Source organism: Phyllobates terribilis, unplaced genomic scaffold, assembly GCF_046119375.1.
Source record: "Phyllobates terribilis strain yellow unplaced genomic scaffold, ASM4611937v1 Scaffold_472__1_contigs__length_1415193, whole genome shotgun sequence".
In the NCBI taxonomy this organism is placed as follows: Eukaryota; Metazoa; Chordata; class Amphibia; order Anura; family Dendrobatidae; genus Phyllobates; species Phyllobates terribilis.
In genome coordinates this window covers 805,875-823,771 of record NW_027363232.1, presented here as the reverse complement: position 1 = coordinate 823,771, position 17,897 = coordinate 805,875, and positions in this window count along the sequence as shown.

The window sequence follows — 17,897 nt, the reverse complement described above, 5'->3', positions numbered from 1 at the left end:
ACTTAGGAAGCAACACTGATTGACAATCAATTTCACATGCTGTTGTGCAAATGGAAGACAATAGATGGAAATTATTGGCAATTATCAAGACACACTCAATAAAGGAGTGGTTCTGCAGGTGGAGACCACAGACCACATCTCAGTACCAATTCTTTCTGGCTGATGTTTTGGTCACTTTTGAATGTTGGTTGTGCTTTCACACTCGTGATAGCATGAGACGGACTCTACAACCCACAGAAGTTGCTCAGGTAGTGCAGCTCATCCAGGATGGCACATCATTGCGAGCTGTGGCAAGAAGGTTTGCTGCGTCTGTCAGCGTAGTGTCCAGAGGCTGGAGGCGCTACCAGGAGACAGGCCAGTACACCAGGAGACGTGGAGGGGGCCATAGCAGGGCAACAACCCAGCAGCAGGACCCCTACCTCTGCCTTTGTGCAAGGAGGAACAGGAGGAGCACTTCCAGAGCCATGCAAAATGACCTCCAGCAGGCCACAAATGTGCATGTGTCTGCATAAACGGTTAGAAACCGACTCCATGAGAGTGGGATGAGGGCCAGACGTCCACAGATGGGGGTTGTGCCCAATGCCAGACCTCATGTGGCTGGAGTATGTCAGCAGTTCCTGCAAGATGAAGGCATTGAAGCTATGGACTAGCCTGCCCGTTCCCCAGACCTGAATCCCATTGAGCACATCTGGGACATCATGTCTCACTCCATCCACCAACGTCACGTAGCACCACAGACTGTCCAGGTGTTGGTGGATGCTTTAGCCCAGGTCTGGGAGGAGATCCCACAGGAGACCATCCGCAACCTCATCAGGAGCATGTCCAGGTGTTGTAGGGAGGTTATACAGGCACGTGGAGGCCACACACAATACTGAGCCTCATTTTGACTTGTTTTAAGGACATTACATCAAAGTTGGATCAGCCTGTAGTGTGTTTTTCCACTTTAATTTTGGGGGTGACTCCGAATCCAGGCCTCCATTGGTTAATAAATTTGATTTCCATTGATGATTTTTGTGTGATTTTGTTGTCAACACATTCAACTTTGTACAGAACAAAGTATTCAATGAGAATATTTCATTCATTCAGATCTAGGATGTGTTACTTGAGTGTTCCCTTTATTTTTTTGAGCAGTGTGTATATATAATATAAATAATTACTGCAGCTTTAATGCTATTTATTACGTCTCAGGAGGAGGATGGAAGAGGAAGAGGACGGAAGAGGCGGAGGACGGAAGAGATGGAGGACGGAAGAGGCGGAGGACGGAAGAGGAGGAGGACAGAAGAGGAGGAGGACGGAAAAGGAGGAGGACGGAAGAGGAGGAGGATGGAAGAGAAGGAGGACGGAAGAGGCGGAGGACGGAAGAGGCGGAGGATGGAAGAGGCAGAGGACAGAAGAGGCGGAGGACGGAAGAGGCGGAGGACGGAAGAGAAGGAGGACGGAAGAGGAGGAGGACGGAAGATGAGGAGGACCGAAGAGGACGAGGACGTAAGAGGAAGAGGACGGAAGAGGAAGAGGACGAAAGAGGCGGAGGACAGAAAAGGCGGAGGACGGAAGAGGCGGAGGACAGAAGAGGCGGAGGACGGAAGAGGCGGAGGACAGAAGAGGAGGAGGACGGAAGAGAAGGAGGACGGAAGAGGAGGAGGACAGAAGAGGAGGAGGACAGAAGAGGAGGAGGACGGAAGAGGAAGAGGACGGAAGAGGAGGAGGACGAAAGTGGAGGAGGATGGAAGAGGAGGAGGACAGAATAGGAGGAGGAGGACAGAACTGCACCTTAAGATCCCTAGGGGGAAAGGGATGGTAGTAATATAGTGGTAGTATATCCGTATTAGTGTAATATGAGTAATAATACTAGTGATAATAGTAAGAAAGTAATAAAATAACAGTAGTAATAGTAGTAGGTAGAATAGCAGTGTGATCCAGGGTCCTAGGACTGATCGCCTTTTCTCGGGGTCAAGAAGGAATTTTTCCCCTGTGACACAAATTGGCTGAAGGTGTCCTGGGGTTTTTGCCTTCTTCTGGATCAACACTGTAGGTATAGGGCAGTATTAGTAGTGATAGGAAAGAAGAATAATACTGTAATAAGATAGCACAATGTAATAATAACCATATCAAATAGATTTATAAAAACAAATTAAAATAACTCCAGTAGTACAATAATTAGTGTAATATTATATAACTTGTAATAACATTAATAGGTTTGATCCAGGGTCCTAGGACTGATCGCCTTTTCCCGGGGTCAAGAAGGAATTTTTCCCCTGTGACACAAATTGGCTGAAGGTGTCCTGGGGTTTTTGCCTTCTTCTGGATCAACACTGTAGGTATAGGGCAGTATTAGTAGTGAAAGGAAAGAAGAATAATACTGTAATAAGATAGCACAATGTAATAATAACCATATCAAATAGATTTATAAAAACAAATTAAAATAACTCCAGTAGTACAATAATTAGTGTAATATTATATAACTTGTAATAACATTATTAGGTTTGATCCAGGGTCCTAGGACTGATTGCCTTTTCCCGGGGTCAAGAAGGAATTTTTCCCCTGTGACACAAATTGGCTGAAGGTGTCCTGGGGTTTTTGCCTTCTTCTGAATCAACAGCTTTAGGCATAGGAATTTTAGTAATACCATTATTAGAATCACAAGATTAATAAAAAAAAATTAGAATTACATTTTTTTAATTCGTTTTATAACAGTTACAATTAATTGCATTAATGCAATAATAATAAATAGTAAAAATGATGGTAATAATAATAATACAAAAAACTAGTCCCAGTTAGTAAGTTAGTGTAATGTTAGTGTAGGGACCCATCTGAAGAGGTCGCCTTGACGTTGGCAGATGGGCTCGCACAATTTGCTCAAAATGTGCGCTAAGAACCTCATATTTCTATGTACAGGAGATCTAGCAGTAATACCATTCAGGAGATATCTGTGTACACACATTTTGTTATATACTTTTGTGCAGCACACAGGGCAGGTATACAGGTACAGGGCGAGAGTGTTACAGTGATATTATAACTCGGCCTTAAGGATAAAATGCTGATAACTACAGATCCTGGAAACACATTCGAAACTAGACCTTGTAAGTAACTGGTTCCCAGCTAGTGGTAAATATGTACAGGGCAGTCCGGTACCAAGACCTGCTCTATAGGACACATTATCATCAGGCAGGTCCTTACAAGATCTGCGGCAGAAGTGTGGCTGTGTAACACAGTCCTGCTCCTGCCTCAGCTGCCCACAGTGGAGCCAACCTTGATCCTGGCAGCTTAATCCATTGTATGACACAGTAGGGGGCTTCCACAGCATTTAGGCACTTTAGACAGGAGAGGGAGGCATGATCATGGTGCCAATGAGTTTCTATGGCAGCTGAGATCTAACAATGGACCCCATGACGGCCATTTTACTGCTCCTATTAGACCCCGGCTGAGGAAAGGTCTATGAGGACACCGGTCAGACTTATGTCGCCTGCTCTGCACATATTAGAAATACCTAGGGCTGATTAGTTTGCCATTTGTAAATCTGATCAGGCAGCGTTGGGCTACCACTGACGTGATCAGGGCTATTGAGCTCCTAGATTGGGCAGAGGAGCTCAGTATTCAGCAGGAGCTGGCCGAGGAGAGCAGAGCAACTTGCATGGGGCTGCTGCACAAGAAGCAACTCACAAGGTGGAGATTTACCCGGAGACGCTGTGCTCGGGCTGTGATCTGCTGTGCAGGCTGCATAGTAGATGCCTCGAAGGACCCGAACTTCACCCCTAACAGGCACAGCAGAGCTCGGACGGCTGCAAGTGAACAGAGAGCGGCTGATTAGTAACTGCTGTGTCTCCTGCAGCTCAGATAAGAGCCGCACAGAGCGGGGGTTCAGTAATGATGAATATGGGAAGTGTCCGCCCCTCACATGCCCTAAATGCAGCCTCCAGAGGTAAAGTTTCCCCTGTAACCAGCGCCTCCTCCCACCTTCTCTGCTAGCATGCTCCATTACTTAAAGGGGATGTCTGTAGAAAACAAGTTATCACTTATCCACAGGCTCGGTGATCACTTACTGATCGTGGGGTCTGACTGCTGCGAGCCATCGTCTGATCGGGAAGGAGTGGAAAGTCAGGGATCAACTGCTGCTCCATTCATTCTCTATGGGGCTCCGGAAAAGCCGAGCTCAGCGCTTGAATGCCACATAGGGAATGAATGGAGCGGATCCTGGAGTAATAACATGCCCTCCTCTCCTCAGCTTTCTGTCTGTGTAAGTGGCTCAGCCCTTGTCTCCCCTTCTGCTCCGGCTTCTGTGCTGGTCCTTGTGAGGAAGAGGAAACCCTCTGCCCTTCTGCTCCGGCTTCTGTGCTGGTCCCTGTGAGGAAGAGGAAACCCTCTGCCCTTCTGCTCTCAGTCCTCTGCGACTTTTCACAATCGCTCAGTGCACCCATTATATGTAATAAGGATCATTCTTCATCCCTTGTCCAGCTTTCATCCCCCCCAGTCTGACCAGCGGACAAGATAATAAACATGTGAGTGGAAGGTTCACAATTATTAGATGTGTTGTGAAAAGTCTCCACAGCATTATCCGGAGAAAACTGCAGGGTGACTGCTTGTGAAACCAGCACAAAATCCAGCGGACAGCGCTTCCCTGTCCCCCGCCGGTCTCCGTATCCTGGCATTCAGCTATTCCATTTGGTGCTTATTCTGGAAGGAAAACAAAAATGTGATGTTCTTACACAGACGCCTGAAGACGCAGCTTTTCATCATCCATGTTGGGCTGTTGTATGACGTGTGGATTACTCTGCTTGCTGGATTCTTGCATTACCACAAACACTGCCTTTATTTTGTGATTTCTGTGCCGCTTCCCACTTCTATTGGCACTGTGATATATCAGCACGTGAGGGCTGCCACAATCATGTGTCAATAGGTTATTGCTGGAGCCTGTGATATAGAGACCATCCTGGACCAGGGAAGACTTGGTACAGAAGCACCTAGAGAGGGGGGTACAGGGGCTTCATTTCAATTTTAAACTTAGCTGGATTGTGTTTAGCTACAAGAATGGAGAGTAAAATAATAAAATCTTAATTTTTTTTTTCTATTTGGCAAAATCGTCCATCAGAGGTTTGGCCACTACCAAAAAGTTTTTGATGAACTTACAGTAGTAGCTGGCGAAACCCAAAAAACTTTGTAATGCCTTTAAGTCTTGAATATAATACCAATCCAGTACCGTCCGGACTTTGGCCAGATCCATGCAAAAACAGTGAATGATAAGAACTAACCCTGAATGGAGAACATACATTTCTCTGGTTTGACAAATAATTTATTATCTTTGAGTATCTGTAAGACCTGCCTGATATGTACCTGATGTGACTGGAGGTAAGTAAATTAATATGTCATCAAGATTGGTTTGTTGTGATCTACCTGCCAGATGACTAAAAATGTCACTAACAGTGATGAAAGAAAGCGGGAGCATTAGTCAACCCAAATGCCATCACAAGCTTTTCATAGTGCCCCTCAGGAGTATTGAAGGCCATCTTCCACTCATCTCCTCAATGTGAATGAGATTATAAGCCCCCCTGAGGTCTAGTTTAATCAAATCGTAGGAGCCAAATTTTTTTCTAAAGAGGTCGGGGATGAGAGGGAGAGGATATGCATCCCAGACCGTGATCCGATTAAACTCGCGAAAATCAAGGCGGGGGCGCAACCCCCAGTCTTTTTTTTTGACAAATAAAAACCCCACTGCAACGGGAGATGAAGAACGTCTTATAGGGCCCAATGGTAGACTGACTGACCATTCTGTTCTGAACTGCCACCCTAAGATGGCTTCCCATTATATACCTACTGTATAAGTGCTCCCTCTAACGGCTTCCTCCACCCACACCCACTACTGGTTCCCCCTACCTTTGGGTTCCCCCCACTCCAGCCAGGGACAGGGCTCAGCAGCTGCACTCTGCATGTTGGATGCAGGTGATTTGGGGGGTTCTGTGCAGCACTCCCATCTTACCTGAGTGAAGGGAGACACCACACCTCTGGGTGAGGTGCAGTACCACTGTGGCGACTGAACACTCAGGGGCGCCACATTCCCCCCCCCGGTAAAACACAGCACGTCCATGGGCTGGAACAGAGCAAAACCAGGCATAACTGACATGCAAAATTTTTAAGATGCATCAGCATATTTGACCATAAAACAACATTTCTTCCCTTTATGGGAGGCACATTTCTTTTAACGTTACTGGTTACATTATAAAACATCATAAGAGTATTGTCATATAAAACTATTTTCAAGACAGTTCCAGCACCAGGGTGCAGCAGTAGCAGCATGAGGGACCCGTCCACAAACCCTCAACGTAGGCCCTGGGCATGGCTGCAGGGCATAGACGATCCAATCCTGGACCTCGTCTTCCGCCACGCCAAACGGGTTTTTGTTCTGAGGTATATTTGTAATTATAAAACCAATAGGATGCACTTTAAGAAGTGCTAAACTATGTACAATGTCAACGTCCGGCTTCTCACAGTCCTCAGCCTGTCAGTCTCTGTACCCTGACGGGTAACTGGGTAGCAAACATGAAGTCAACTGCACCCTTCCGGGCAACTTATGTACAGTCCAGTTAACTAAAACAGTTTAACAGTGGGGCCCCCTCCGGGGGAACCCCTGGTTTCTGCAGGCTGACCCAGCCTGGTCATCAGCCTCAGGCTGCAGGGGGACCAGGGATGGAGCAGCGCCAGCCGCATTTGGGACAGGGACATCACTCCGACCTGCTCCCGCGACTGCGTCAGCTCGGCCTGACACCTCCCGGTCTTTACACAGCTTCTCTCCACCGCCTCTCCTCTTTCGGGGGCGGTCCCATGGCACTTTGCTGTCGGTCACTCCCTGTGTCGGCCTCCCCGCTTTGACGGACACATCTATGCGGACAGTCACTGTTGCAAGGGGCAGGGCCTGCTTTTGGAGCCATTCTGGGACCCGGCCCACGACGGGAGGTTCCATTCTGTTGTTCTTTAGCACGCACATAATGGCGCCTGTTCTTCTGGGGCGGGCGCCACATTCAAGGCAGAAAACACTTCTTTAGGCGCACATTACCCGCAGATGGCAGGCTGGTCACGTATCCTGTTCGTGACGCCAAGTGGTGACTCGCTGCCCCCTGGGCCGCGGGGCACACGGCAGCCGGGCCGTATGGCTGCTTTGGGGAATATCACGGTGGCTGGCCCGGGGCGGTCAGTGCAAAAGGGATTATTTATAGGATTTGTCGTGAAGCCACCTGTGGTGTCTGGTGAGGATCACCAGCGCTGCAACAGTCCTCTGAGGCAGATGTTAGGGCAGCTAGAGATGGAACGGCTCCCCACAGGTGGAGTGGGCCTCAGGGCAGTGTAAATAGATGGAGGGTGCGCTGGGCGTTGTAGTGCAGGGAGGGAAATGGCACCAGTGAAGGAATAGACGGAGGCAACTCAGTGCAGTCGTCCAAGATTTTAATTCACAGTTCTTCAGGAAACACAAAAGTGCAAGTTACAGGTGAAGGCGTCCCACGTTGCGCCATGTTCACCCTGGCAGGGGTTCAATCCTTCCTCAGGAAGTTTAGGAATGCTTGGCAGAACCCCACTTTCTCGTGTTCCTACTTTGACCATCTTCACACTAGGTCCTTCTCCCTGCTGCCCTGCGCTGCCCACTCTCAATCCCGCTCGGGTATGCTGAAGTCCTTCCTGTACGTCGGATCCGGGACCAACCTGACCCCCTGGAGATTAGAATGGGGCAACCGATCCCTCTGTCTTCTGACAGATGCGGGGCGTATGGGTGCTGTCCTGCACGCGCCATACCCCTGGGATCCCTTCTTAGAATGGAGCCTACTCCCTTCTCCCCTCCGGGGCCTCTATCCCGGGCCCTTCTTGTGGAGCAGAGCTCCTGCTGAGCCTCTGCTCCCAGACAGTCCTCACTGACCGTCTGTACTGTACTGACTGACCATTCTGTTCTGAACTGCCACCCTAAGATTGCTTCCCATTATATACCTACTGTGTGCTCCTTCTAACTGCTTCCTCCACCCACACCCACTACTGGTTCCCCCTACCTTTGGGTTTCCCCCACTCCAGCCAGGGACAGGGCTCAGCAGCTGCGCTCTGCATGTTGCCCTTCCAGCCGGTCTGAAGCAGTGTAATGTTGGATGCAGGTGTTTTGGGGGGTTCTCTGCAGCACTCCCATCTTACCTGAGTGAAGGGAGACACCACACCTCTGGGTGAGGTGCAGTACCTCTGTGGCGACTGAACCCTCAGGGGCGCCACATGCCCACGATGCAGAAATGCTCCGGATTTTTCCTGAGTGTTTCTGCATCTCCCTGGCAGAAAAAACGCATGCAGATTTTACATGCGTTTTTCCTGCCAGGGACAAACGTAACTGAAGCATTTTTCACATGCATGTCCGCATGCGGGTTGTCAACCGCTTTCCAAGCGATTTTAGCATCACTTGGAAAGTGCTTGACAACTTGGTCACACTATATAAATCCTTGCAACCGGCATGTATTTATATAGTGTGAACAAGTTAATAGTTGAAAAAAAGAATAAAAATGTTAAAAAAAAAAAAATAGAATTAGACTTACCGGTAATTCTGTTTCTAAGACCCTCCACGACAGCACACCTGGAGGTAGCCTCCCCATCCTAATTAGGGACAGGAAAACAAGATGTTAAATAGCCCCTCCCTGCTACAATCCCCAGTGTTTTCAAAGGACCACACAGTATGAATGCTCTAAATATTTATTAACACTAAGGATTTTTCCAATCAAAGAAATGGAGGGAACTACCCATGCTGTTGTGGAGGGTCTTAGAAACCGAATTACTGGTAAGTCTAATTCTATTTTCTCCAATCCCCTCCATGACAGCACACCTGGAGTAATACCAAAGAATGAATTTTAGGGAGCGACAACAGCCTGAAGGACTTTCCTTCCAAATGCTAAGTCTCTATTAGATATTACATCTAGTCTATAATGTTTAGCAAAGGTATGGACAGACGACCATGTAGCTGCCCTGCAAATCTGCTCAATGGATGCACTAGCTTTTTCCGCCCAGGAGACCCACATAGCTCTAGTAGAAAGAGCTTTCAAGGATTTCAGAGGAGGCAAATCTTGAACTATGTATGTTTCACAAATTGCTTTCTTAATCCAATTTGCTAGCATATTTTTGCAATTTTCTTTCCTTTATTGGGGCTTCCATATTGGACAAATAGGTTCTGATCCTTCCTCCAGGTTTCAGTCTGCCTCAAATAGCGGATTATAGTCCTTCTTACATCCAACGCGTGGAATTCTTCTTCCTTGCTATTTGATGGATTTTGACAGAATGACGGAAGAATTATTGGCTGAGACATATGAAAATTAGATGACACTTTAGGTAGAAAAGAAGGATCCAACTGGAGGATGATCCTGTCCTCCAAAATACGACAATAAGTCTCTCTGATAGACAGGGCTTGGATTTCACTCACTCTTCTGGCTTTAGTCAGAGCTATAAGCAATGCCGCTTTCCAAGACAATTTGTCTATGTGTGCCTCGGCTATTGGCTCGAAAGGATGCATAGTTAGGCCTCTAAGAACTACGTTGAGATCCCAAGGTGGAACTATTTTAGCTCTTGTTGGATTAATCCAAGAAGCAGCTATCATGAACCTCTTAATCCATCTGTTTTGGGCCAAATCAGCATCAAAATAGGAACTTAAAGGCGAGACTTGGACCTTCAGCGTGCTTGGTCTTAATCCTTTAGACAGACCGTTCTGTAGGAAATCCAAGATTCTGGCCACGTCAGGCCGAAAGGGATCTAATGGACGAGGCTCATACCATAGCTTGAAAGCTTTCTAGATTTTTCCATAGATGGAAATTGTGACTGGTTTTCTGCTTTTCTGCAGTGTATGTGACTCGCCCCCAGGGGTGTCGCGGGGCACCCGGCAGCCGGGCCTAAGACTGCCTGCGGGGATTATCGCGGTGGCTGGCCCAGGGCGGTCAGTGCCAAAAGGAATTATTTGTAGGGAATTTGTTGTGACGCCACCTGTGGTGTCTGGTGAGGATCACCAGCGCTGCAACAGTCCTCTGAGGCAGATGTCAGGACAGCTTGAGATGGAATGGCTCCCCACAGGTGGAGCAGGCCTCAGGGCAGTATAAATGATGCAGGTTGCGCTGAGCATTGTGGTGCAGGGAAAGCGATGGCACAGCAGGAGTAACGGACAGAGACAGGGGATTTGCTTCATTTCCTTTACTGGTACAGCTGTTAGGTACGGTCCAGGGTACTCCAGATGAAGGGCGCACTTTTGGACTTCTCCCCAGGGAGCAGGTATAGGGCCTCCTGATCCGTGTCTGTCCCTATGTATGCTCCTGGCCAGCCTGCAACTGGGCCTAGCTTATGTGTCCTGCTTTTACTTCACCAGATGCTCAGAAATAGGACCTCTGGTTGGTAACCACTTTCCCTGGACGTCGGGGCCTTCGTGGTTCCTGATCCTGTGTGTGTCTAGCCTTCAGGTTTGTCAGGGACTTGTAGTCCTCCTGGAATTCCGGTTATCCCCACTGGGTGTAAAGGGTCCCTGTAGGCGCGGATCCGGTGTCCGGTAGATATAATGGGGTGAGCTTATTGTGCTCCTCTGCCCCCTTGGTTTCACTCCCCTTTTTCTCCTTGCCGTCGGCCACACTCGGGGCCCTCACTACTAGGCAGCTGACGTGCTGCGTCTTCACCGCTATCTGAGTGTCGGCACGCTCTCAGGCTCTCTCTCAGCCTGCCTGCTCTGCTCTGACTCTGAGCACTCACTAATCAACTGAGCTGCCTGGCTCCACCTTCCCTATATATATCCCTATCTGGGCTCCCTCTGCTGGTATGAGTTGGAAGGTAGATGTGTTTGTATCTAGTGAGGGCCTCTTGTGGAGAAATCCATCCATGCACCCTTCTGGGTTCTGTGGCACCAATGCACAGCAGGGCGCCACATTTGGATCACCTGTACTGAGAAGCCTCTGGCTTTTCAGAGGGTGGTCTCAGAAGCCAAGCTGCTAGAGCCAAATTCTGAGGGGCCGGATGGAAAATCTGGCCCTAATGCAGCAGATCGTGGATTCGAGGAAGCATCAATGGATCATCCATTCTTAGACTGCTCAATGTTCCGAACCATGCTCTTTTTGGCCACATTGGAGCTATTAGGATAGTCTTGAGCCCTTCCGACCTGATTTTTTGTAAAGTCCTTGGTATTAACAGAATCAGGGGAAAAGCATTAGCGAGCCCAAATTTCCAAGGGTGAGTGAATGCATCTATCCCTGTTGCTGAATCCTCGGGTTTCAAAGAGAAAAAGGCTCTTACTTTTGCGTTTTCCTGGTTCGCAAACAGGTCCACATCTGGGTATTCCCACTTTTGAACAATCATCTGAAATATCTTCGAGTTCATGCTCCACTCCCCTGGATGAATGTATTTTCTGCTCAGAAGATCTGCATGATAGTTGTCGGAGCCCCTCAGATGCAGAGCCGATAAGGATAGTAGATTATGCTCCGCCCAGGGGAAGATCCTTTCGGAGATCATCTGTAACCTCCTGTTTCTTGTACTTCCCTGATGTCTCAAGTGGGCTATAGTTGTCATATTGTCCGAGTAGACTGTGACATTCGACCCCTGAAGCACAGTAGTGGCTGCCCTTAGGGTTTCTTCCACCACTTTCATTTCTCTTAAGTTTGAGTACTGCTCTGCTATTTCTTGCGACCAGACCCCTTGGAAGGCCACGTGGGAGACTACTGCTCCCCATCCTCTTTTGCTTGCGTCTGTTTTGACGGATAACAAGGGAAGTTGAATCCATGCTGAACTTTTCTCCAGATTTCCTGGACAGAGCCACCAATTTAAAGATGCTTTCACCTTCTCTGGCAGATGAATTCTGTTGGAGAGGGAACTTGGAGATCTGTCCCAACAGGAAAGGATGTAGTTTTGAAGGACCCTTGAATGCGCTTGAGCCCAAGGTACCGCCTAAATAAATGAGGTCATGGACCCGAGGACGGACATGGCGAATCTTAATGACACTCCTCTCTGGTTCTTTAGTGCATAAACTTTCGACCTCAACTGAATCTGCTTCTCTTTTGGCAGAAAAGAGGCTTGTTGCTGAGAATCCAGGAGAATTCCCAAGGAGGTCTTCCTGGTGGAGGGAATCAGATCTGACTTTTGGTAGTTTATCAACCATCCCAAGGATTCCAGGATCTGGAGGGTCATCTGGAGGTCTCTTTCCAAACTTGAAACCGAGGGAACCATCACCAAAAAATTGTCTAAATATGGGACGATGCAGATATTCAGTTTCCTTAGATAAACCTACTACCTCTGCCATGATCTTTGTAAACAGGCGGGGTGCTGACGAAATGCCGAAGGGGAGTACATTGAATTGAAAATGAAGTACCTCTCGGTTCTGAGTTACAGCAAATCTGAGAAATTTTCTGTAATCCGGATGAATTGGCACATGGTAGTAAGCCGCTGGCTGGTCTACTGTTGCCACGACAAATCCTTTTCCAATCAATAAGCTGCCATTGAGGAAGGAAGCTCGCAATTCTGCCTCCTACCTTCTTGGCGTCATTGTCTGTCCTGCCTAGAACCTTGAAAGATATTCCTACCTCTTCCCCCTTTTGTGTAACTCCAGCGACCAGTTTTACCATTGCCTCTGTACTGAAATGCTTGCTGCTGTTGTTGTTGAGGGAGAAGAAATGGTCTCTTTCTGAAACTTTTTGGATTCTTTGGCTCTGGCAGAGACTTCTTCTTGTCGGATGCTTTCTCCAACAACTCGTCTAGCACCGCCCCAAACATATACTCTCCTTTAAATGGAATGGAACAAAGCTTAGATTTTGATGCGTTGTCCCCACTCCACATCTTCAACCACAGAGCTCTTCTCATAGAATTTGATAATGCTGCCGATCTTGCCGCAATCTTGACCGACTCCGCCAAGGCATCCGCTAGGAATCAAGTGGCCTTCTGCAGAAAAGGAAGAGATGCTAGGAGGTCCTCTTGAGTGGTACCTTTCCAGAGATGTTCCTCTAGTTGTTGGAGCCAGAGGAACATGGAACGAGCTACACAAGTTGAAGCGATATTAGTCTTCAGTGAAGCCGCCGATGTTTCCCATGCCTTCCTTAGAAGGCTGTCCATCTTCCTATCCATAGGATTTTTGAGCTGTGACGAGTCTTCAAAGGGAAGGGTTGTTTTCTTCGCAACCCTTGCCACCTGTACATCAACCTTCGGGACTTCCATCCATAGCTTAGCCGCCTTTTCATCTAGAGGGAATCTATCCTTCATTTCTCCTGCCATACTAAGCCTTTTCTCAGGTGACTCCCATTCATCCAAAATAAGACTCCAAATGTTGTCATGCACAGGGAACACTACCTTCTTCTTGGATTTCAGACCGCCAAACATTTCATCCTGAACTGTACGGGTTTCCTTCTCCTCTTCCACCTGCATCGTGTCTCTCACCTGCGACAACAATTCCTCCATATTCTCAGACGAAAAGTAATATTTCCTATCTTCCTCATGATCTTCACTTAGGACCCCTTCTTCCGGTTCCTCCATAGACCCTAATTCTGAATCAGAGGTCTCCCTAACCGTATATTTTCTCCTTTTGGGGGGAGATGGACCTTCAGCTCTGGCTTGTGAGAAGGAGGCTAGGGAAGATTGTATTTCCTGCCGAACCATTCCCCTGACTTCTTCCATAAGGGAAGGCTGTTCTTCCTTCACAATGTTGTCAGTGCATTTCCAGCATAGGGGTTTCTTATGCCCTGAAGCCAGCTTTTTTATACAGATGGCACATTTGCAAACTGTAGTGCTTTCTCCCACTGTCGGTGCCGGATCCTTGTCTCCCTAAATTAAAAATAAAAAAAGGGGAGATTTAAAATATATTTAGGATCCTGCTCAAAAGAGAGTGGGGAATAACCTAGGACCTAGTACTTACTGGGGCCGGGTTAGCGCTGGGCTCTGCAGACGCAGGCTTTGGAACAGCACCCTCCATAGTAGCAGAATATTCTGTCCTACCTTAATGGAGTCTTCTCATCTGGGTCTTTTATAGGGGAGACCGAGATCCAGTGCCAAATTTTCACCTATCTGGTGAAGGATCCTCATTTTCAGGGCAAACCGCGGCTTCTCCTTTTGAATTTCCCGCCGCGGCCCCATGCGTTCCACGGTGGAACGCACCAGAAGTGACGTCCCGCTGGCCAAAAGCCTGACTTCCGGCACGCCGCCATGGAGGACAGAGGAGACTCCGGCCGGGGAGCTACAGGAGGCCCCCAGCCCCCAAAACCCTACTCGGCTTTACACGCAGGCGAGTGTGTGTGTGGGGGGTCCCGCTCTCAAGGAGACACGGGAGCTGCAAAGGAAGGAAGGTCGGAGGCGATCGCTCCCTGCAGCCCGGCAGGTAAATTTAATAGGGCCCTGCTTGCCGGCTGCAGGCACCCCAGGTAACCTCTTCATCCCATAGGGACAGGAAAACACTGGGGATTGTAGCGGGAAGGGGCTATTTAACCTCTTGTTTTCCTGTCCCTAATTAGGATGGGGAGGCTACCTCCAGGTGTGCTGTCATGGAGGGGATTGGAGAAAATAACATTATACTTACCTTCTGATGGCCCCCGGTCTTTTCTCCACTGCGTCCGGTCTCTTGTACGGCTCGCGTTGGTGTGAAAGGACCTTCCATGACATCATTTAGTTATGTGACAGGTCACGCGACCGCCGTGACCAGTTGAACATCCGCAACAAGACCACAGAGAAACAAATCAAGAAGAAACGTCACACTCACCGGAGTGTTGATCAGGTTCAGGAGATACTTCTTTCCCTCGTAAGTGTAAAACAGAGACGCAGTCAGGGCCTTCACCGTAATCCCGCACTCCCTCTCCACCTGCAGCTTGTCCAGAACTTGCTTATTGGAGGAGGCTTTTGGAATACACCCTGAGGGAAGGAGCGAGACACCAGAATCCACACTGTTAGATCGTAGTGGCAGTGTCTCCCTCCATACTAGTCTGTCAATGGTAGCTTGTTTCTGTGTTTTATATATGTATTTTAGGTGTGTAAACCCTCTTCATGTGTACAGCAGCCTGGAATGAACGCTGCTTAAAAAATAAATAATAGAGTAAGGCCTCATTCAGACTTTCATCAGCTTTGTTTTGCATCCGAGAAGCTCTAAACTTTGATTTGGATCAAAGTCCGACAGGTCAACGTGTTTCGGTGAAAAATACGCGGTCCACAGAAATATGTGAACAGCCCTAGACTATAATAGATATGAGCTCTGTGAAAAACATGGATCGAGCTCGTACGAAATCCAACATTTCATTCTATAAATCTACATAAATTAAGTAACGTGCCAAATTGCTTTTTTTTTGGTTTATGTTTTGTTTATGTACGGAGGGAAAGTTCCCAGTGCTAGTGTCTAGCTCACTGATTTTCCTTGCTTGGTGCCTGACGTCCCAAAAAACTGACAGTGAGCTATCAATCAAGATAAAGAGGCTGGTGCTGGGCAGGGAAGCAACCTTGGAAGGCTGAGGCTTGGTTAGTGCTCCGTTACACCCAGAGCACTCAGAAATGCAGCAACAGATAAAAGATATAGAGGTGTCTATGGATTTAGCTTTCCAAATCCTGCATGGTCATGAATGGGAATTGGAGGGAGGGGTATATCTGATGGATACCCTTAAATTGTTAATTGGCAATTGCAGTTCACATAGTTGCATATTACTTAATCATTAGAGCTACAAAAATTTGCACTTCAAGCACCAGTAAAACAGAGGCCAAAAAAGATTCCTTAGAGGCATCTGGTCACTATTAGTGATGATCGAGCGTGTTCTATCAACCCCTTCGGCGAGCACGCTCAGGTGCTCGCCGAGTATTTTGGCATGCTCGGCATTTCTTTTAAGGTCACCGTGCCTGCAAGTGTCACGGCTGTTAGCATGCTCGCTGAATGGGTTCATAGAACACGCTCAATCATCACTAGTCACTATACATTAGTATACAATAAAAAAACACATATTACATAGTGAATAACACAGACACTATTCAATACAGCAGGGTTGAGGTGTACTTTGTGGGACAAAATTACAGCATTTTTGAAAGACGCCATTCACTTTACTGTGCAACATATAGAAAAAAAAGGGCAATGAATTCCAAATAAAGTGAAATGGTGCAGAAGAAAACGAAAACATTTTACTGCTTTTAAAAAATTCTAAACTTTGCAAACAAATTGTTTGGCTTGTGTTTCAATTTTCTAAGACCGTTTTTAATACCATTTTGGGGTACAACTTTTTGATTGCTCCATCAAATGTATAGTCGTAAGTTACTTACCGGTAACGGGATTTTTCAGAGACAGCACCACGAGAGAGGGGATCCGCCCACCAAGGAGAGGAAACCTACAGGCTTAAAAGGGCGCCACCTCTCTCCCGCCTCAGTTGGGATTACAGAGCATTGAGAGGACTGCCAGGTTAATAAACACAGCAAACAATCACAAAATTGCCATACCAGACGACACCTATTGAGTGTGATATTATAATTAATAAAAGGGGAGTGTTCCCACAAACGTGAAAGGAGGAAATATAAGGGTGCTGTCATGGTCTCCGAAAAATTCCATTACCGGTATGTAATTTAAGATTTTATCGGTCGACCATGACAGCACCACGAGAGAATTACAGAGATGAAGTAATCTATTGAAGGACCACAGCCTGGAACACTCTTCTCCCAAAGGTGAGGTCAGCCGATACACCCATATCTAACCTATCGTGTCTATGGAATGTAGAGGGACAGGACCAGGTAGCAGCCTTACATATGTCTTCTATCGAGACACCTGTCTTCTCAGCCCAGGAGGGGTGGGGTGGAATGAGCCTTCAGCCCTTCTGGCACTTCCTCGCCGCTAGATGTACAGACCAAAAGTTTGGACACATCTTCTCATTTAAAGATTCTTCTGTATTTTCATGACTATGAAAATTGTACATTCACACTGAAGACATCAAAACTATGAATTAACACATGTGGAATTATATACTTAACAAAAAAGTGTGAAACAGCTGAAAATATGTCTAATATTCTAGGTTCTTCAAAGTAGCCACCTTTTGCTTTGATGACTGCTTTGCACACTCTTAGCATTCTCTTGATGAGCTTCAAGAGGTAGTCACCGGAAATTGTTTTCACTTCACAGGTATGCCTTGTCAGGTTTAATAAGTGGGATTTCTTGCCTTATAAATGGGGTTGGGACCATCAGTTGTGTTGTGCAGAAGTCTGGTGGATACACAGCTGATAGTCCTACTGAACAGACTGTTAGAATTTGTATTATGGCAAGAAAAAAGCAGCTAAGTAAAGAAAAACGAGTGGCCATCATTACTTTAAGAAATGAAGGTCAGTCAGTCCGAAAAATTGGGAAAACTTTGAAAGTGTCCCCAAGTGCAGTTGCAAAAACCATCAAGCGCTACAAAGAAACTGGCTCACATGAGGACTGCCCCAGGAAAGGAAGACCAAGAGTCACCTCTGCTTCTGAGGATAAGTTTATCCGAGTCACCAGCTTCAGAAATCGCAGTTTAACAGCAGCTCAGATTAGAGACCAGTTCAATGCCACACAGAGTTCTAGCAGCAGACACATCTCTTCAACAACTGTTAAGAGGAGACTTTGTGCAGCAGGCCTTCATGGTAAAATAGCTGCTAGGAAACCACTGCTAAGGACGGGCAACAAGCAGAAGAGACTTGTTTGGGCTAAAGAACACAAGGAATGGACATTAGACCAGTGGAAATCTGTGCTTTGGTCTGATGAGTCCAAATTTGAGATCTTTGGTTCCAACCACCGTGTCTTTGTGCGACGCAGAAAAGGTGAACGGATGGACTCTACATGCCTGGTTCCCACCGTGAAGCATGGAGGAGGAGGTGTGATGGTGTGGGGGTGCTTTGCTGGTGACACGGTTGGGGATTTATTCAAAATTGAAGGCATACTGAACCAGCATGGCTACCACAGCATCTTGCAG